The following is a 21,752-nucleotide window of genomic DNA, read 5'->3' on the forward strand; positions in this document are numbered from 1 at the left end:
TGTTTTCATATTGTTTAGACTCTGTCGCGTCAATCTTTGATATCAAGAAAGTTTTGCTTCTGCTGAGGTATTTTTTGTCAAATTCTGTCAAGCTAACCCAAATATCAGCAAATACTTTGGGTTTAGTAATTTGACCTTCACACTCAGTAGACATTCGTAATAGATAAAAACTAACGCATCTATGGCTGGCTAAAGACCCATAGAATATTCGAATAAGAATGAACAACAGCCAAGGCATGGACATTTTCAGAAATCGATCGAAAGAATGGTGGAACACTTTTCGACAGGGAACGAAAACGATCGTCTTTTTGCAATGTGAAATACTTCCTTGTTTTGCGCGATTTTGAACAATTCCTTTTGATATTAGTCGGGCTGCAAGAGATCTGAATTGTGTTTCAGTTTGATATCATATCATGAATAGTCTGGGAAGAAAAACAATTGATAGCAGGCGGGTCTTGTAATCCAAGCTGGAGTATTGACAAAGGTAACCACTTCAGTAAAAATAACGAAAGTTCACTTCCTAGAAAAAAGATCCATATATCATAACTGCTTCATTTGAAGCTTTTCGTCAGAAGGGTCACGCCTCCGAGTATTGGACTGCATGTTACTTCAAAACATAAAAATATACAAAATGAGACCTTTCTCAGCCGTAATAATCGAAAATCCATAAATTACCAATAATCTCGATCCCGTTAGCGTTCACTTGTAGATCAGAAAAAAAAAGTAGTGTTCGGCTAATCTAGATATGTTGTTTAAAAAGGAATTGTTTTTAAAAAGCACATATCCACTTGTCTATCTCCAAAATATGCCCACCTGCATTGAAGCTATGGCTGGCTAGTGTACGGTCAAGGTAATTAGACTCTGGAACATGACCACGGCGGAAAACAATTATAAAATCAACCAATTGACAAGAATCCCATTTCACAGAACTGGATGTTTTTCTGAACCAGATGCCTTAATCATGAAATGAATTTGACAGCACTCGCGCTTCATGTGATCCACTAGTTTGTGTTATGATAGTGAATAAAAAAGTGTTATTAATTGAATATGTTAATCTTTATACATTTACGTGCACTGTACACCCAAAGACCCTACAATGTGCTTTTGATTATCAAAATTTGTCTTTCATTACTATTGGTTCCTTTTATTTCAACAGGCTCATGAGGACCATCCGAACTTGAAGACTAACAAGAAACTTAGCTTCGAGCATGACAATCCAATCTCTGCAGTAATACATGGTTATGATAAAGTAATATTTTAGACGCTAACTCGAACGTAAAACTCCGAAATAGTTAGTTTTAATATTCATAATCTTTTCATCAATGGAACTTTGGTTTAAAAAAGCAATAAACAAGAAATTTGTTTCACTAATTCTTGTGTAAGCCTTCGGTCAGCATTGCCGGAATACAAAATATTGGATATCCACGGTCTTGTTAGGCGCAAATTTCATTAGGCAATCCCCAGCCTGTGAAAAGTTATTCCAGTGTCTGTTCATTCACTATTCGTCGGGAGCAAGGAAATTTTCCTTTCCCTACTCCAAATGTTTTCTTCAGGATGTCAGCCAATTAAGCTAACCTAAGGATTATTCAACACAAAAACAAAATGTCTTGATCCTTCCCGATCGCGATAAACCAAGATTTATTTCTTCCGTGGTGTTGAAGTCATTTGCCTGCTCAGTCCTGCTAGATATCAGTACTTGACTACGGTACTCAGTGAAGTTAATTCAACGAACAGTAAGCGCCCTGCCTGACACATGTCGACACAATCTCTACGTAAAAAATAATTCTCAGTCTTTTTTGCTTTGCAAATTATGATATCTTCATGTTACTTTTAGTACCTGTATTTTGTTGTATTTATTCGTTGTTTTGGGAAGTTTAGCGTTCACAATTCATGCGAGTTTCTTTCACTGCGATGTTTTAAAAAAGATAAAAAGCCACAAGTGATTTTTTAAAAGCCAAGTTAAATTGGAAAGCTGCATCTCGGTACTTTTCTTGTTCAACTCTAGTGAAATTTTAGGCAAATATAAGTGTTGATGGTCTTTCTGGCAAAATTAGTTGTTGTGGTAGTTGGCAGCTGGGTTTAAACTCGTAATTTTAATTCCTTTTCATACGGCAATTTCCACACCAACCTTGCATCGATAAGCGGAAACGTTTGATTACTTTTCCACACTTATTTCCTAAGCTGCGCTACTGCAACTAAGATAGGTATATTTTCTACGCCAGAGCTGTGAATTATCACCTAAGTTTCCTATTTTTAATGGCCTCGAGTTTATTGCATCCGTCCTTTTAATTGGAAACTCTTTCCGTCGTAGAGAAAGTTCAGAATATTTAAGTAGTTTTGTTTAACTTCAAAGAGATCTTACCGCTTTTTTTGTTTTGATGTTTAAATGTGGTAGATTTGGATAACAATAGCACTTCACATCAGTTAGCTTATAAGCAGCTACCTTGTACAGTTTTGATGATTACATCCATGATTATAAACTTGGGTCGCTAGAGGTCACGTTACTTGTTTACCTGACCTAGAATAAAGTTTACTGTGGAACCAAACGCTTTTTCATACTTGACGTCCATATAAGCTCGCTCGAAGTAGATCTCCATGTACCAGGAAATCTTGACGAGTTTCCGTTCTCGCTGCCAAGTGGTCTCTACCGAGTTAATTTCCCCCAGTTATTGTTGTGCCGTCCGCGAAGGTTCAGTTTTTCCAGTTACGCACGCCGGGAAAACCTATCGTCACAATTAAAAATCTCTCAGTTTTTTTACTTAGGCTGAATAGTAAGGGAATGGGAATTTTAACAATATTGTTTCAGTCTGGGAAATTGTGTCATGCATGCTTATGTAAACAACAGAATTTGATAAGAGGGGAAAATTTTTAGTCACATGGAACGGGTTACTTGACGGGTTACTTGACTTGTTACTTAACTCTTTCAGGGCAAGCCATGCATACATCAGTGTAATTACACAGACTACTGTTGTTATTTGTTTCTTGTTGAAATTAAGAGACAACATTATGTAAGTGTGTACATATGAAGGCTGTTTGATTTGACACCTATTGCAGCCTAAAACAGCCACAGTGATTCCCGATTTCCATTGCAGTGAACCGTTCATATAACAACACTGAAATCCCAAAAATCCAGAATTCTACTCCAAGAGCAACTCTGAAAAAGTGTCGATCTTTTGATATCAAAACTTGCTCAAGAAATCAAAAGTTTACATTCAAAATACACCTCTGAGCCAGATCTTGCTGTTTGACTGCAAAATGCTTTCTCACTTTATCCGCTAGCCCTTGTTCCTCCATTTGACGAAGGCTAGTGTCGCAAACACAACCTTTGCCTCGTTTATGACCGAAAAGAACTCTGGGAAACTCCACCACAACTCGAGAAGGAAACACTTCACATCTCCATTTTAACAAATTATTAGAATCGTGTCGGGCCACCCAGTCCTACCAGCAAAATATCACCTCCATCGAGACTTTTGCCACTCAAAACTGGCCCAAAAAGCCTTGGTAGGTACTGATAGTCATCCACAGATGGGCCAGAGACACGACTTCACTTGTGAACTCGCCAAGGTTGTATGAAAGCATTTTGGCGGTCCAGTCTACATGAAACCACCTCTCACCTCTGTTTTCTTTCAGGGGCTTGCCTATACCCACATTCCAGCTTAATGATGCTGTCCTGAGGGCTTCTGTAGAGGGAAAATGGCTCGAAAAACACTTATAAACAAATTTTTTAAGGGATACTTCATATAACCACAAACCAAGTGAGCTTAAGTTTTGTATGGCCATGTTATGAGGTTTTTTGTCTGCTGGCAGGGGGTTAACGGAGGTTAGTTTTATAAACAATTCACTAAGAATATAACGATGTTTATAACTAGGATTAAAGTCTATTAACTTAGGTCTAATCACGCAATCCATAAATAGACTTGCAATAATAAACACTGGCATCCATCTGTTCTTTTTAGAAACTTATGGTTAAACACTATTGATTAACAGTCACATGAAAATTCTTCCGCCTGCCGAAATTTCGTGGGCCTTCCTTTTTCCTCTGTTTTGTTTTTCAAATTACTACTGATAACTCAGCGCTCGGGCAGGATACAAATCCTGAGAACTCCTCTGAAATCTTCGCTCGACTATAACTTACTACAGCACTACTTTGCTCAATTTCTTTTTACATTTTATTTTCATCGAAGTTTTGATATTGCTTTCTTATCATGAGCTCACCACTCAGCATCTGGTACAGGCTTGAGGGAAAAATTTGCAATTCAGACGTAAACTGATGCTAATTTATTCATTATAGTCAAATAAGAGTGAATCATAAGTTTCTGAAAAGAACAGATGGATGCAATATTTACTTCTGAATTTGCATCGCACAGCTATCGTTTAGAAAAATAGTCACCTAAACCTTATTTATAGCACCAACAATATAGCTAGCTACATAGAAAATTGTCCTTTTGCAAAGCCTTGCCTTCAAATGCGACCCATTTTTTTGCCATGTTTTCTTTTAACGAAGAAATGGCTTATTCGAAATTGTTGCCCAACTTTTTTTCAGTCGTGAAATCGTAGCAGAACGAAAGATGTATCATTGGAAGAAACTAAAATAACAGCCAAAACTTAGGTTTGGGTTCATGGTGCACGAAAATAATCGTAATGCTTAGGTCAAATCTTTTATTATCCAACTACATTCCGTAGAGTGTAAATAACGCCATAGACAAGTACAAATATCACGCAGCATTTGTACACCAGAGAACCGCTTAGAAAGGTTTTCTCGCGTCATGTAAGCGAAGAATAATTTAGCATATTGGATAATAAACAACGGTTTGTTGTGTAGTATCGATAGGTAGTTTTACTCGTTATTTGTATTTTGACCCGCCCTACGGGCTCGTCAAAATAGGGCACAACTCGTAAAAATGCTCAGCGATACTACACAACAAAACGTCTAAGATATATGTATTTGCATGTTTACATACATGCCCAGGAAACTAACCCATAGTCTCGATGCGTGTGCATCGGAGTGGAGTGATGGGTTAGCTCCAACAAAAACGCCTGGGCATCAAACTCGTGCCGAAAAGTGTTTATTATGTTAATAACAACAGTTGATTTTATTGCTGAGAGGGGCGCTTGATAGCTTTCTTTTATGATACCGGAGGTTCAGAGGTAAAATAATATAATACGCATGAACGCAGCCCGGTTTTCGATCAAGATGATGGTGAGACCTTGTCAGGACTCCCTGCATTCTATATGGAAGTTCATGTTTTCCACCCTGAATAATTTGTTGGTTTGCTTATTTGATTGTTAATGCCGGTGCTATCTCCAGAACCGGTTCAAAAGCCCTAGACCATATATGCATCTGATTACGCCTCAGTAGCCAATTAGTTTCCCTCAAACCTCATGCTCCAGGCGCAGAGTTGTTAGTTTTAATGATGCAACACTCTGGAAAATGGTAGTCTAACGGCGCGAGTAGCTGAATTTTCAAAACTTGAAGAGATTGCTGCCGATTGTTGAGTAAACAGAAGTCATCTAGAAGACTAAAGCTGAAGAAAGATTACAGAAACTTTACCTCAGGCAAGAGGCTTTTTTTAATGTGTGTTAACCAATAGCCCTTAACCAGAAGTTTCGGAAAAGAAACAGATGGCATGGGAAATTTTTTAATTATTTAAGAGTTTGCAGGGCACAATTTCCGTTTAGAGAAACCGTCGCTGAAATAAATGTTTTTAGTTTAAAGTAATAAAATGAAAGTTATCTTATTTCTACATGCACACAAGCATTTGCTGCTTGTGAAACTTGAAAACATCGGACATTTTCACGCCAAAAATGTTACATTTTTATTCATCAAGACAATGGTTAACACCTGGCGATGAGAGTCTTCGCTCTGACTGGTCCGTTATAAAAAACATTTTTCCGAGTTTTGTTGGTACTGTGATAATCGTCGACCCAGAGACTTGCATCACTCTGAACCATTTAAGAAACAGTTTGAAATTCCTTGGGAAGGAAACTGCTCAGAAGCAGACGCATTTCTATCATCGACGACAAAAGATACTTAATAACAGACTGTAACCTGGACTTAAGTTGGTCACGATGCTAACTGGAAATGTATACCCTGAAATTTGTATATCCCTGTTAACAATTTTTGCGCTGAGTAAGTACAACGTATTGTTTTTGTTTATTTCCTATTTTTCTTTTCTTTTTTCTCTTTTTACTTTTTAACGATTCTCGAAAGAAAAACGTAAAGACGAATTCCATAGATTTAACTTTCGATTCTCTAGATCTAAGAATCTATTTTTGGTTGTATCATTTCTTGAAGCCCGTAACCAAATGCAACCGTAAAGAATAGTCATCCAGTGCCCAGTTGTTCAAAGTGCGGAAATGACAAAGTTATGATAATGTGTTACCGCAGTAGATACAAAAGGCTGCTTGCTCTTTGGGCTTAAAGGGTGAATTCCAAGGGCTGCTAACCAAACATGAACACTAGCGCTCGCCTTGTAAAATACGATGAATATAGAAAGTTAAAGAGCTGTGGAAAGAATATAATTTCAATTATCTGTAAAACTGAAGATGTAAACGGAGGGTGGCGGACATCGGGCGACAGACAGTGCACAATGAAAATATAGTGTGAATAAATACATAGATAAATAGATAAAGAGCAATTAATTGACGTCGTAATTTGTCAGAACATCTTCGGTCTCCTGCTAGAAACTCGTTGGAAATTATTCGAAAAGTTTCCAAAATTGCAAAAAAGTTTCACTTTCTAATTACTGAGAGGTATAAACTTCAAACGGTTTACCTGGTACCTCAAGCTGTTGACAGGTCGGTGTTGATTGAATAAACCAGGGCATGTAATACCGCTCCGTGAAAGGTAACTGTTAAGCCCAGAAGCTCGAACTACTGCTATGAAATTGAAGATTACCTTGCTAACTCTTCTCCTACCCTCTGAACTGAAATCTAAACAGTATGCAAGAGGCTAACACCGCATCACGAAAGGAAGCGGGATCTTCCCCTACCCCCCAGGTCCAAGGCCACAACACATGGTCACTTGTAGGGGGCGGGGGTGGGGGAAAAGAGATTCAAATTCATTTTTCTCCATACATATTATTTTTATTGAGCACCGTCTGCAGTCTTCCGCCTTCATTTTATAGAGTCCCATAATTACTCTGGGTATTGCAGCATAATTTTAGCTCATTCTGTGATAACATCACTTGCTTTTAGGGAATTAATTTTTTAAATTAGATTTTGTTCAATTCGTGTATTTAATTGCATCTTTTTATTCCATATGTCCATGTTCCCAATTTCTAAATAACATTAAATACTTTTGTTCTTTATCTCGATGGCTGTTATATTTTTAGTAGCAACACTTATAACAACATCATCATCATTAGCATTATCATCGGCAGCAGAAAAACTTTCTCCAACATCATCGTCATCAATATTATCATTGGTACAAAAATTATCTTCAGCATCATCGTCACAAATGGTATCATCAGAAACAGCATTAGCACTGGCAACCTCGTCGTCAATAGTTTCACCAGCTCCAACGCTGTCACTTAAAACCCCGTCGTCAATAGCATCACTGGCCGCAGCGTTAGCGTCAACATCAGTACCATTACCATCTTCAAAGATTTCATCTGGAAAATCGTTGTCACTAATACCATACTTGTCAGTAACATCATCGACAGTGTCATCACTCCTTATGCCTCAACCATCATCAACATCATTGTCATCACTGTCAAAGAAAATTCAGGAGCTGGTAATTTTTCCTTATCTCTGTATTGTACATGCAATAAAACTTGTTTCCGTTTTTCAAGGCTTTTTGTGGTTCATAAACCTCGCTGCAATTTTCTTCATCTTAGGCAAATGATACTATTTCAGAGTTCGACAGCCTAAATATTACCAGCAACAATTCCTTGCAGGTATGTGGTTTCAACGATTAAATTTAAAATCCATCTTTTAATCTAAATGTATAACGAAAGAGCAGCTACAATCTTCGTGTCAATGTTTGAAGGTGGTATAAGACATGAGACGTAAGCGCAAAAAATATCCATGAAAAGACGATATCTCTTCTACCCATGGCTTCAAAGTAATTAGTACCCAGACTATTTTTGTCAGTGATCTCTTCCGTTTTTTCTTTTAATGGTAAAAGCCTTACAGGACCATTTGAAACTTATATATAGACGAAGGTTAGAGAATGTCCTATGTGGTATTACTTTTTTTCTAGTAATTGTTGCTGTTAAATAGCAAGCGCCCGTATATGCTGCCCTTGCCAAGTATCGCAATGAATTAATTTAAATCTTATTGTGATTAACCTCGGTAACGTTAAAAACCTGAATAATGTGTATTATATGGACCAACAGGAAGCTGCTAATTTGTTTGAAGAATTCACCACTAATTATCAAAACATGACCCTTGGAGAAGGACAGCCTGGAGTAGAAAAGCTCAGAACGGAGTCCATTTTTAAGGTGGCAGTTGCCTTCGAGAAAATTGTTCTTACGTATGGCAAATACCACATACGTGGAACAAACCGTTCAAAAAGGATCAGTTACCCTCACCGCAACATGTGTGAGTACATACATGGTTGTCTTTTCAGATTTGTGGTAATGACCATTTATTCAGTAACTGATTGAGCGATTGAGAGAGTGAATAACTGGGTAACTTACTAGTCGACTGACTGACTGGCTGGCTGACAGAGTCACTGATCGTCTCTCTGATTTGCTGGGGGATCATCTAACTGATATGTTGGCGGAAATATAACTGAATGATTTTTGTTTGTTAATTTCGAAAATTTGTCTATTACTGCTATACTAACATAGTTTTTTTCCATTCTTTCGAAAGTACTTGTTATTCAAAAAGGTTACAAACAAACTGCAAGTGACTTCCACTCAGGGAATCACGAATGGCAAGCCTATATCAATATTTCTTCTGGAAATTTTGTGGACAACGGTTTGTATACACCGACGATATATTTTATCGTAAGTAATTCGTCGCTTTTACATACCATCCTTAATAAAACACAATCTTTTGAAATTTCCATTTGCCGACATCTAAGCTACGCATAAACTCGGTTTGCTCTCTTTTAGGATCAGTAATAGTTGTGTGTGTGTACAAGAATCTACATAATTTAATCCAACCACATTCTGAGAAAACAAGGTATGTTAATGGCTTATATAATTTATATAATGTAATCTAACCTTATCTAGTTAGTACATTTGAGAATATTCAAGGATTCGTTACAGTTTCTTCCTAATAAGAGAAGGATTTTTATGCCTCGCAAAAGTAGTTTCAAAGGGTAATTAGTCTCTAGTCGTACACCCCTCTGTCCGTTTTATCAAAAAACCCCATCGATGAAAAATTGAAATGGTAGAAACGTGCAATGGTCAGTGGACCCCACCATTAAAGCTTACTCAGCCTTACGGATTTCTCCCATCCTTAAGCGATGGACAACCAAGAGTAAACGAGGTAAGGAAAACTGCATACTTACCCAACGTCAGAATCGAGGTAAGTTCAGTGAAAAGAAGCAATATGGGCGTTGAGATCTTACCAAAGTATCAGCATCCTAGTTAGAATTTCCCAAATTTGGGAAGTTTTAACTGAGATATATACCGCCTACCGGTTAGCTCAATGGATAGAGCGCTGGACTGATGTGCGGGAGGTCGAGGGTTCAAGCTCTGGCCGGACCAACACTCAAGGTCTTAAAATAATTGAGAAGAATATGCTGCCTTTCTATAACATCAAGAAATGGTTGGATATTCTAGTCTTCTCGGATAGGGACGAATAAATGGAGGTCCCGTCTCCTGCAGGGTTAGGGGTAGGAGACGTTAATTTCCCACGCACTAGATTACTGTGTGATGGATGTCCTCCCCTTGTGTGGGATGGGTGGGATGGGTGGGTTGTTGTCTTGCGTTTCATACATGAGCCTCTGGCTTGGGTAATATGGGTAACCATGCCCCATGTAAAGACGTTAAACTTTGATTACTATTACTTACTTTGATATCTAAAATATTTCATGGATCTTAAGAGCGTGTGTCTGTAATTTCCGACCACTCGAAATTGGTTCAAAAATAAATCTTCCCTTAAACTTTGCATGTGGATAAGGAAACCATTGCCTATCATCGGAACAAAAGTGGTTTCCCTCAGATTTCAAAAGTTTTTTTATTTTTTAACAATTTTCCGCACGTAGGTCAAATTGTGAAATTGACATCATTTGTGTACACAAAATGAGCAATCTTTATTAGGATCTCACGCTGTCAAAAATGATTCAATACGAGACATATTCTGGAATACAACAGTTTAATACATCAAATTTCCAAGTGTGATCACAAAGGTAGAGTATCTGGATAAATGTATACACTGTCGCTACGTCAAATATGCCACTACTTGTCTAAGCCGAAAAGTGGTACTTTTTAAATTGCGATTTCTCCGTAGTGGGACAAAACTAGGTATCAGGAGTTACACACACTCAACAACCGTGCATGAGAGTACTATATTCTGTAAAAATATCCCTGGCTATTATCGCAGGAAAAAAGTAAAGCGAAGTAGAAATGTGGGATTTTCACATACTTGTACGGCGCTGCTTTCAGTAATTTGCACTCATAATTATCCACAATGAATCACAAAATAATCGCAAATGAGCAGCTTAGTGCACTTTCTAATACTATAGAATGTCAGTTAGTCGGGTTTTATTGTCCGAAGGTCTAAGGATTCCAAGGATTTCTTTCCGGGTGCGAGTCTGTAGGAATTTAGGTCATTCATTCTGAGTGACGATTCAGCGGCACCGAGAATTTGTATACTAGCACTGTAATCCTGTTCATCTTCCAACTTTAAAGCCATGCTGAGAACAGTATCCCCTAAAACACACAGCTCCATCCGAATTCAAGTTGTAGACTGTTCCAAATTTGCCGGTCATTTGTAAGAAATGGAGTAACATTCATCGTAACATTCTTCTCTTTGACAAACAGCCTGTGGCCTCGATTGCATGAGAATCTAGACAGCCGCGGGCCGGGGGTGGGGTAGGGGCAGTCATTGGAGACAACCGCATTCTGTGACCAGCTCTTCTATCCTTGCAACAAAGTCATTTTTTCTGTCCTTTGATGCGTAAGTTATGTCATAATAATCAAGAATTCTTTTGAGAATTGTATTACTCAGTTTCAGGAGTTTTCCCTCAGTAGCACATTCACAAACATTGAAAGTGTCACAGATAATGAGGTGTTTCAAACCAGTGTGCACATGGATAGAGTTTAGAAGCTCCACTTCATCTTCAAATTCTTTCCATTCAACTCCCACTTCCCCCTCTTCTTCTTATGGTGTTGAATGTTTTCGAGTGGACGCCAGCCTGGTGAAGAAGCTATCTATCTGGCTTTCTTTAAATTATTCAACACCTTCGGAAGAAGAGGAGGTAGCGGGAGTTGAATGGAAAGAATTTAAAGATGAAGTAGAGCTTCTAAACTCTATCCATGCGCACATTGTTTTGAAACACCTCGTTATCTATGACACTTTCAGTGTTTGTGATTATGCTACTGAGCGAAAACTCCTGAAACTGAATAATACAATTCTCAAGGAAATTCTTGATTATTATGACATGACTTACACATTGAAGGACAAAAAAAAAATACTTTATTGCAAAGACAGAAGAACTGGTCACAGACTGCGGTTGTCTCCAATGACTGCCCCTCTCCTCCCCCCTCCCTGCCCCCGGCCCGTGGCTGTCTAGATTCTCATGCAATCGAGGCCACAGGCTGTTTATCAAAGAGGAGAATTTCACTATGAATGTTACTCGATTTCTTATAAATGACCAGCAAATTTGGAACAGTCTACAACTTGAATTCGGATGGAGCTGTGTGTTTTAGGGGATACTGCTCTCAGCATGGCTTTAAAGTTGGAAGATGGACAGGATTACAGTGTTAGTATACAAATACTCGGTACCGCTGAATCGTCATTCAGAATGAATGACCTAAATTCCTACAGACTCGCACCCGGAAAGAAATCCTTGGAATCCTTAGACCTTCGGACAATAAAACCTGACTTACAGACATTCTACAGTATTCGTAAGTGTACTGAGCTGTTCATTTGCGATTATTTTGTGATTCATTGTGGATAATTGCGAATGCAAATTACCGAAAACAGCGCCATACAGGCAAGTGAAAACCACACATTTCTACTTCACTTTTCTTTTTCCGACGATAATAGCCATGGATATTTTTAAAGAATATAGCGTTTCTAGCACGATTGTTGAGTGTGTGTAACTCCTGATGTCTAGTTTTGACCCAATACGGAGAAATCGCAATTTAAAAAGTACCGCTTTTCGGCTTAGTCAAGTAGTGGCATACTTGACGTAACGACAGTGTATACATTTATCCAGATACTCTACCTTTGTGATCACACTTGGAAAGTTGATGTATTAAACTGTTGTATTCCAGAATATGTCTCGTATTGAATCATTTTTGACAGCGTGAGATCCTAATAAAGATTGCTCATTTTGTGTACACAAATGATGTCAATTTCACAATTTGACCTACGTGCGGAAAATTGTTAAAAAATAAAACAAATTTGAAATTTGAGGGAAACTACTTTTGTTCCGATGATAGGCAATGGTTTCCTTATCCACATGCAAAGTTTAAGGGAAGATTTATTTTTGAACCAATTCTGAGTGGTCGGAAATTACAGAGACATGCTCTTAAAAAAACTAATGTTTACGTGCCATTGGTAAATGAAAGTTGCCAGCTCATCATTGTCCACGAAATTGGCAGAAAAGTGAGCGTTTTCCTTCACTTTTCAAGCAATATCTCATATGCTTTTGTTTTTCTGGTTACTTAGGCGTGTGTTAACTAGGATTATAATGACAGCTATGGATCCCAAACCAGGAAAGTTACAAGAGAATGTAATCTTGAAGTTTAAGAACTTGAAGGTGACAAAAAGGGAAAGTCAATTTCAGTCGATTCAGTTCATATCAGTTTCAGTTACTTTATCATCAGACTCATTTGAACGAGATACAGCTTAAAACTGCTTCTTTCTTCATTCCAGATCGACACTAGAGAGAAGCATTGCGTGTTCTGGAGTGGCCTCAGCCATAGGTAAAACGGGACAACAACTAAATACAACACCACCAGCAACAATATCACCCAAAAACCTACCAATTGTTGCTTGCTTTTTTTCTGAATTTATTGAATTTTGAATTGCAAGGAGGACTGAATATCATTGATCACTCGTTTGTGTTACAGTCCAACTGGTGATAGAAGTCTTGATAAGAAGTATGGTCCAACGACTTGAGCAGAAGTCTGACCGATAAGTGTTTACAAGATATCAGTGAAGGGATTGTGTTTTGAGAGTTTTCTTTCACTTATAGCCTCAAAATACCCTTGGCTCTGAGTGATAGAAACAAAACCCATCGAAGTCAAAAGCCAAACGCGACACGAAAAAGCTGCAAATAGGCTCTGTCGTGAGCAAGTAAATCGATGATGCTTACCGCCTCTGACTTCATTCTAAGATATTCAACCAGCTTAATTAATTGAGACTAGGTTTACGCTAGAGGAAATTGTTCCGGATTCGTGATGAATCCGAAACGTTTTGGTACCGGATTGATTTTGCCGTTTACACGAAAGTGGACGAATCCGAAATAAAAACTCCTCGGTTTGGTCGTGTCTCCAAAGATTTTGAATCCGGAATTTAAAGTGGGAACTTTGAATCCGTTAACTTTTGAATCCGGAAAATTTTGTCGTGTAACCGCTTTTTTCTCGAATCCGGATATTGTTTCCGCCTGCAATCTTTTGAGTTTGCGGTGAAGCCAAAATGGAGGATCCGGTGCTAACATTGCAGGCGGTCTCCGGTTGCCTAATCTTGTTGCAGGTTCAGGCGATGAATTTTATCATGTGTACCGCAGTATTTCTGAGGAAACGCAAGTTATTATTGCAAGGAAGTTTAACGTCGGCCACACTTAATCGCCGACGACGTAGATGGCTTGGCATCTGTCCAACTCAAATTTGCCTCAGTGACATCTGGATCTACTCTAGCCTTTTTTGGGAGGCATATTTTCACTTTGTTGATCGAATGACGAAACAACACTCGGCTTGGTAACCATTCCATTCCGAATGTTCCCGGAGTTGTCATTGTGTGTAAACGGTCAGGAATCTGAATATCCTTTCAGTGTAAACGCCTACGAATCTGAATACTCCAAAATTGATGAATCTGGAAACATTTACGAATCCGGAAAACTCTCCTTTAGTGTAAACCAAGTCTGAATAATCCCAGTAAGGGAAATAAAAAAAAACTATTAAAGCTTTCATTATATAGACTGTGTATTACATAAGTATTCTCGCTTTAAAATTCTCATTCTTTTTTCAGTCAAGATGGATTTTCGAAAGATGGTTGTCATTCAATTACATCACAAAGCAACTCAGAAGAAACAGTCTGCAGCTGCAGTCATTTGACTCATTTTGCTGTCCTAGTAGACTACAGTGGTGGGAGTATGCACGTGGTATTACGTTGTTCAATATTGCTTCTAGCATTGCTCATAAGGGCATTAAATTGATAAACATCCTATTCCGTCTGTCTCTGTCCGAGATTACTCCCGATGCTGGTTCACAATCAAATGAGGACTGTATATTTCCAAGCTATAAAATGCGTTTATTCGTAGATTCACAGTTCTTTACAATTCCGTTCCGTTCTGATACGTTCTAATTCGTTCTAATTCGTTCTAATTCGTTAACCTCTTACAACAATGTCTTATATACACAAGGAAATACAAGAATGTTGCGGTTGTAACCGCTAAACTTAGTCTTAACTAGTTACAAGCTTTCTTTGTTTGTTATAATCAAGTACGTGATCTACTTTTAGCCCATATGTGCTACATGCAAATGTCACGCGCAATATGTGACATTACCGCGAGAATTAACGTTGCGTGATACAAAGATTAAAATAAACTATTATTATCCTCTGATTTGTTCTGCAGCTTTCCCAGAAGGACGAAGATATTCTCGAGATAATCACTTACGTAGGATTGAGCCTTTCAATCATCGGAATGATTCTAACTATAATCATGTATTCCCTTTTCAAGTGAGTAAACATTGTCTTGTTTCTTAGGCCTTTGATTGGTTGAAACTAACAAAGAGATTTACATAAACCACTGCTAGTATTTTATTTCTTAAACCAGAGATATTCATCAACCTCTGACTCAAATAAGACTGAGTCTCGCCGGGTCGCTCGGAGCTGGTCAAATAAGCTTTCTCGGCGGAATGCACGCCATGGGTAACACTGTGAGTGTGGTTTTTGTGTTTGTTCCTGTTTTCGAAATTTCTGAAAAAAGAGAATAGAAGAAAAACTCTTTTTCCTTTTTCTGCAGGTCGCTTGCATAACAGCAACAGGCCTTACGCAGTATTTCTTGATGGCCGCCTTCTGCTGGATGCTGGTGGAAGAAATTTACTTTTACTTGCTTATTGTAAAAGTTTACGACATCAGCAATAAGATGATCGTATGTCACGTCATGGCATGGGGTATTTTTCTTCAATCAATAATTATTACCTATTGTTTTCAGTAATGATCTGCCCTATTTCGAATCAGTTTATTAATAATATGATTTCATGCGAAGTTTGACCTTCTCCGTTTCTTTGTGTGAAGGTTTCCCCATCACCATGGTCGGCATTTCTCTTCGCGTCGCAATCGGAAAAGGAGAGATTCAAAGCTATACCAGCGATAAATAGTAAGAAACACAGTTTACGTTCATGGATTCCTCCCCTTTTGCTCCCTCTACATGTTTTGGTTTTTCTCTGATTTGGGTTTACTTTACTTTATATTTCCCTCATATCTTTTTTTCGTCTTGCCCACATCTTCCTTTTTTTCTTATGTTTGCAATCTAGCTCATTTCTTATTTCATCCTTTCTCTTACACTCCTTTTCAGTCTTCAAATATATCTATTTAAATACATTTCCCTTTTTATAGCCAGCATAGCAAACTCCTTGTTTACTTTCCTCTAAACATTTCTTTGTCTTTCCCTTTTCTTTTAAGTCTGTTTTACCGCCGACCTTTTATTTTTAATTTTTTTTTTTAATTTTCAATTGTGAGCTGTGATTTGATCTTGATTTGACTTGCTTTTAAGATATGATGCTAGCTTTATTTCTGGCTCCTTTAGCTTTGTCTTTCCTCTTTCCGTCTTCTTTAGTTGTTGGTTGTCATCAACTTATGACTTGATTTGGATATTTGTTGCATTTCTGACAGCAACTGCAGTGGTAAGTTTACTATCAAGTTTTTGCAATGAAATATCAAATTTTAACTTTTCCATAAGATACTTGACCTATAACACATGCAAATTGCTCTATTACGGTTTTTATCTTCTTTAATTTTTTGGTTTGGTTTTCAGCTCAGCAGTTTTATACTCGCACGAGCCATACGGGAGTTGACCACATTTCCACAAACAGGAGCCACCCAGATTCAGCGTGTCCGGTACAGTTGAATTAAAATCACGAAGAGAGAAAATCCCTTTATTTGACTCATTCTCTTGCAATCTGAGTAATAGTGATGAGCATTGTTTGTGAAAGAGGGTAGGAGTTGAAGGAAGGGGGAGGGGTGAAGGAGGAGGGAGGGGTGAAGCAGAGGGAGGGTTGAAGGAGGGGGATGGGTGAAGGAGGGGGAGGGGCTAAGGAGAGGGAAGGGTGAAGGAGGGGAGAAGGGGTGAAGTAAGGGAAGGAGTGAGGGAGGGGGGTGAAGGAGGGGGGAGGGGTAAAGGAGGGAGAGGGGTGAAGGAGGAGTGAAGGGGTGAAGGAGGGGGAGGGTTTAAGGAGGGTGAAGGGGTGAAAGTGAGGGGAGGGGTGAAGGAGAGGGTAGGGGTTAAGGAGGGGGAGGGAGTGGTGGATACGATTCTGCCCTCTGTTTTTTTTCCTTTCATTAAGATATATCGAGAAGATTTTATCTGGGCAACTGTCCACTTCAGTAGCTAGTAGTTTACCTTAGAAAATGACAAGTGAGATGTTGGCTACGGGTTCTAGGTTCAAAAGGGAATTACGGTAAACCAATTATCTACTTTCTGAATCTTATTTTCTATTTTCGTGTCAAGCTTGACTCTAACTGTTCCCATGACAAGCCAAGAACAGTGGAAAAAGTGAAAAATCTAACGCCAAAGTCCTCCATGTTAGATGAGGTCACCCTCCTCTCTCCCCCCCCCCCCCCCCCTCATGCACGTTGCGCCATTTGCAGTTGACATAAAATATGTTCAATTCAAAGTAAAAAATTTTCAAAATATGGCAACGTAAGTTTTACAATCACCTCCTCCACCCATCCCCCTTGTACAGTTGGGTATTCGTTTGAATGTATGTGCGAGGGTTAAGAAGGTATCTATTTGCTTGATTTCCTGTAAGAGCCAAAGTTATCTGACATCTAGAATTAACTATCATTTGTCGTTCTTTAGACATGGAATCAGAATATGCGTGGTGATGATTCCCCTTCTGGGTATCACTTGGTCGTTTGGTCTTCTATCGCCACTGCACAAGACTTTTACCTACGCTTTCACCATTCTCAACTCTATGCAGGTTTGTTGTGCATTTCCTCGATAAATTAGGGTGGCATTGCAACTAAAAATTGACAGGCTTAAAAAGGGACAAAAATCAATAAATCCATTTATCAATCAATCCTGCTATCAAGATAATTTGGATATATCAACAAAGTTGAAATGGTAAATAGGCCACCGTAACGATTACAAAACCTGACGTTTCGAGCCCTTCGTCGGAGCGAATAGAGGAATTGTGGGTTGTATGTGCTTTTAAAGGCAGAAAATGGAGCTTCGTTATTGGTGGGAACATCGCAGCGAGAAAAAAACGAATAAATTAGTGGAATGAAAAGCGTTCGTTGATCCCTGTAGGATTTAGACTGCCGGTTTGAAAGATCTTTTGTTCAAGTGTTTTACGGCTTACCGTGCTGCCTAAGTGTAAGGAAAGAACGCAGATTGCCATATGTTGCTTAGAATGATTAGGTAAATTAAAATGTCTAGCGACTGGTTTCGATGTGTCCTTGTCATTCCTTTCCACATCTCGAAGGTGTTCTCGGAATCGGTCACCTAATCTTCTGCCTGTTTCGCCGATGTATATCTTTTTGCAATAAGTGCAAGTTATGCAATAGATTACATTGGCGGAGGTGCACGTGAAGTGATCGGTAATCTTAATGGATCGTTTGGGTCCCGATATTTTATCAGTGTTGTGAATGAAAGGACACGTTTTGCATCGTGCACGAGTGCATTTAAAAGTGCCTGGTTGCTCGTTAGTCTGAAAAGAACTTCTAACCAAAAAATTGCCTATGTTTTTGTCGCGTTTGAATGAAATGAGCGGAGGCTGCGAAAAGATAGTGCTTGTCTCTGGATCGTTTTGAAGTAATTTAGAGTTTTTAAGAATGATAGATTTAACTGAGTGGTTGTGAGGGTGAAACGTGAAAGTGAATGGAATGCGGTCGGAATCTTCCTTTTGTGACGTTTGTAGTGCTGAATGTCGATCAATAAGTTGGGCGCGGTGGTAACCCGCTTGAACGACAGAAACAGGGTAACCACGTTTATCGAAAAACTGGCACATTGACTCTGATTTGTGGTGGAAATCAGAGTCATCACTACATAAACGACGAAGTCTTAGAAACTTAGAAAAAGGAATGGAATTCTTGACGTGGGATGGATGCGAAGACGAATATAACAAGTAATTACTCGAGTCTGTAGGTTTGTAATACACACTAGTGCATAAGCCGTTGCCTTCAATTGAAATTTTAATGTCTAAAAGGATAAAGAAATGTCAGGAATTTCCCAGGTATATTTCAGAGCAAGGTGAAAAGAATTGTCTGCAGTTATGAATTGACTCAGCTCCTCTCTGGTAGAGGAGGTAGCGCCGATACAGTCGTCAATGTAGCGACCGTAGAGTTCAGGTTTGGAGCCGTTGTATTAGCTGAAAATTTGGTGTTCGACAAAACCTACAAGAAGATTAGCATAGCTAGGTCCCATTTTGGTCAGATATCTTCTATCAAGATATCTGACCGTCAATTATTTAGTCAGTCCATGGTTATCTCCAACCATCAATCAACCATTCAGTCATTTGGTCAATTTGATAGCAATTCAGCAGCTCAGCTAATGGGTTATTCCTTCGATTCCTTAATCCATGAAAGAAAAATTTCTCTACTTCGCCATATCTTTTTGTTCCTTTACAAGCCTGATTAATTTTTCTACGACTCAGGACAGTCTGACATGTTAAGATCATTTGAGTTAATTAGAGCTCCGTTCAGCAAAAATCTCTCCACGTAGCTTTATTCATACATGACTTGTTATCCATTATTACACTTTATTAAAGGGTGTCCTGATTTTCATCCTGCACTGTCTGCGAAATAGTCAGGTAAGAGCAATAATTTAAAGTAATAATAATGATAATAATGATGATGATAATGATGATGATGATGATCATTATCATCGTCATTATCATAATAACAATAATTATAATAATAAATAGTGTAAATCAGGAATTCTACACAATTGGATGACGATTTTAAAGAGAGAAACTGACTCATGTCACGTTATGTTTACTTGTTTATTCACAGATTATGGAGTGCCTAAAAGGAAAAATGATCCCGAAGCAAATTGGTCAGATCAGAGCTCATTTGAGAGGGAGAATGAACGTTGTTTCCCCATCTCCGAACAACAAAAAACTCGGCCAGAAAGAATGCAAAGATCCATCCGTTTGCCGGTGATGCAGTGTTGGCAATTAAATTACACTCTTCCAGAAAATATGAGTTGAAATAGGAATGCATATAAGTAAATAGACTCGATAGGCGGCGGGTGATAGCTAAGCGACGATAATTCCTTAGTCGCAATTGATCCGTTTCAATTCGTCTTTCTGCTCGGTTAGTGGACAGTTCGTTAATTCAGAAATTAGGTTGTTCGTCAAGCGGTGGAGGCCGTTGACGTCTTTTGAGAGTAATCTAATGAATCAGCCCTCCGCAGTCTTACTCAAATTGAGTTAGAGGATTCAGTTCGAGTCAATAGAGCAGTTCATATCTCGATAGGTCTTACAGTTTATGAAACCGTAGCAAAATTCATCAATCATTTATTTCGTTTAAGGAAAGATAGAAATTTTATTTACATCGCAGGCAGACGATTAATTTCGTGTATCCATAATATAAACCTGTTTCGTGTATACAGAACGAGTGTAAAAAGCTCTCTGAAACTCGATTAAAATGTTACTTGGACAGAAAGAAAACTAACGACTATCTTCAATAAACGTTTACCAGAAGCCATTTATGATACATTAAAATCATTTCTAGTGAAATGTTCTGGCATGCCTAAAGATATATTGGGAGACCTTGCAAGGAGGTATCAAATGATCGAAGCTGATTCCTCTAAAGTATCATGAAAAAGCGACAGCGATAGGCGAAGTGTCTCGTGGTCAAAAGTATAGCTAGAGGTGTTCGGGTGAGGCAAGGCGGTTCTTAGGAAGAAAAAAGGCCATCTTTCTCATGCAGTGATGACAGCTGTTTAAGGACACTAGTAGGTAGCCCTTCGGATACATGCTTCATTCAAGAAAGGTGGCTAGCAGTGTCTCAAAGGAACAAACAGCTTCTAGGTTATGGCCTTCTTCAATCACGGGAATAAGTTAAACTTTGTTCTTAGTGAAATGTTTTTGTAATTCCTTGCCTTTGTCAAGACTGAACTAATTTTTTTTCTCCTAAGACCAGTTCTTTATGGGAAACCTCTGATACCTTTGCGTTTTTATGTATTTCCAGGAGAAAGCATTACGAGAAGCCATATTGTTGAACATCCGCCAAAGCCTTAGTTTGGTAACGTGAGGGAAGCCTAAATGGGGGAAGGGTCCTATGATATGTGACAAAAAGCCCCCCTGCCACGTGCTTAACTATGTAGAAACTGTGAGATAGATTATATAGTATCCAGCTACTAGTAATACCTTGCATTTCTAGTGGTCTTAGCTTGCGAACTATAATCGTATGGTTTGCACAGCAAATCACATTCAAGAAAGTTTACAATTGCCTTAAAATCATCGTTGTGGGACGCCGTGGGACGGGGTCCAGGTTTCCATTTCGAGGAATGGCCATCGCATCTGTTGTCATTTGCTTGCTCCATGATAAAATTTATCGCTAGGAGGCGATTGTGTTAAATTCTGTGAAAATCGTGTCGGTCGAAATATCTCTTAGCCTTGCAAGTGTATTATAGGACCTATAAAAAATCCAGCAGTCCTGTCAAGTGCATGCATATTAGGAACACTTAAATAATGATAAACAGGAGAAATGTACGGCTTCAGTTCTTCAAATTCAGCCTCTATTTAGAACTTTCAGAGTGAATTGCTATTATTCTTGACGCTAAATATTTCAGGAGATATACAGTTTCAGGTTTTTTCCAACACTTCCCCATTACGCCAAAATGGATAAATGGTCAGGACATGGTATTTGCACATCATAATCAAGAGTACCAAGAAGTATTTTGAACGCAAAGGGGAGACGACAATTATAAATATATCTTGTTAGACGTTTTGTTGTGTAGTATCGCTAAGTATTTTTACGAGTTGTGCCGTATTTTGACGAGCCCGTATGGCGAGTCAAAATACAAACAACGAGTAAAAATACTCAGCGATTCTACACAACAAAACGTCTAGTAAGAGATTTATTATCAAACAAGCCAAATTGTTATTTCAGTGCGGGCGAATTTCGCGAATATTTCTGGAGCACAAATATCGCCGACCGTGGGAGGGGCTAAAATATTTAAACAGTCGAGGTATGGTATGAAAAAAAGTCCTCAGCTACTTTTAATTAGA

General features: G+C 38.6%; 1 non-coding gene across 1 annotated transcript; it reads left to right on the forward strand.

Annotated features, from left to right (window-relative positions):
- Positions 1 to 5,911: 5,911 nt before the first annotated feature.
- LOC111320121 (adhesion G protein-coupled receptor L4) lies at positions 5,912 to 20,223 on the forward strand. Its single transcript, XR_015993750.1, has 18 exons — positions 5,912 to 6,130; positions 7,335 to 7,735; positions 7,839 to 7,898; positions 8,340 to 8,544; positions 8,818 to 8,925; positions 9,063 to 9,132; positions 12,796 to 12,886; positions 13,003 to 13,052; positions 14,320 to 14,452; positions 14,927 to 15,030; positions 15,128 to 15,230; positions 15,317 to 15,467; positions 15,592 to 15,673; positions 16,133 to 16,199; positions 16,331 to 16,413; positions 17,375 to 17,495; positions 19,284 to 19,325; positions 19,528 to 20,223. It is a non-coding gene; the product is annotated as an adhesion G protein-coupled receptor L4 (transcript).
- The last annotated feature ends 1,529 nt before the right edge of the window (positions 20,224 to 21,752 follow it).

This window comes from Stylophora pistillata, chromosome 12 (genome assembly GCF_964205215.1).
Source record: "Stylophora pistillata chromosome 12, jaStyPist1.2, whole genome shotgun sequence".
In the NCBI taxonomy this organism is placed as follows: domain Eukaryota; kingdom Metazoa; phylum Cnidaria; class Anthozoa; order Scleractinia; family Pocilloporidae; genus Stylophora; species Stylophora pistillata.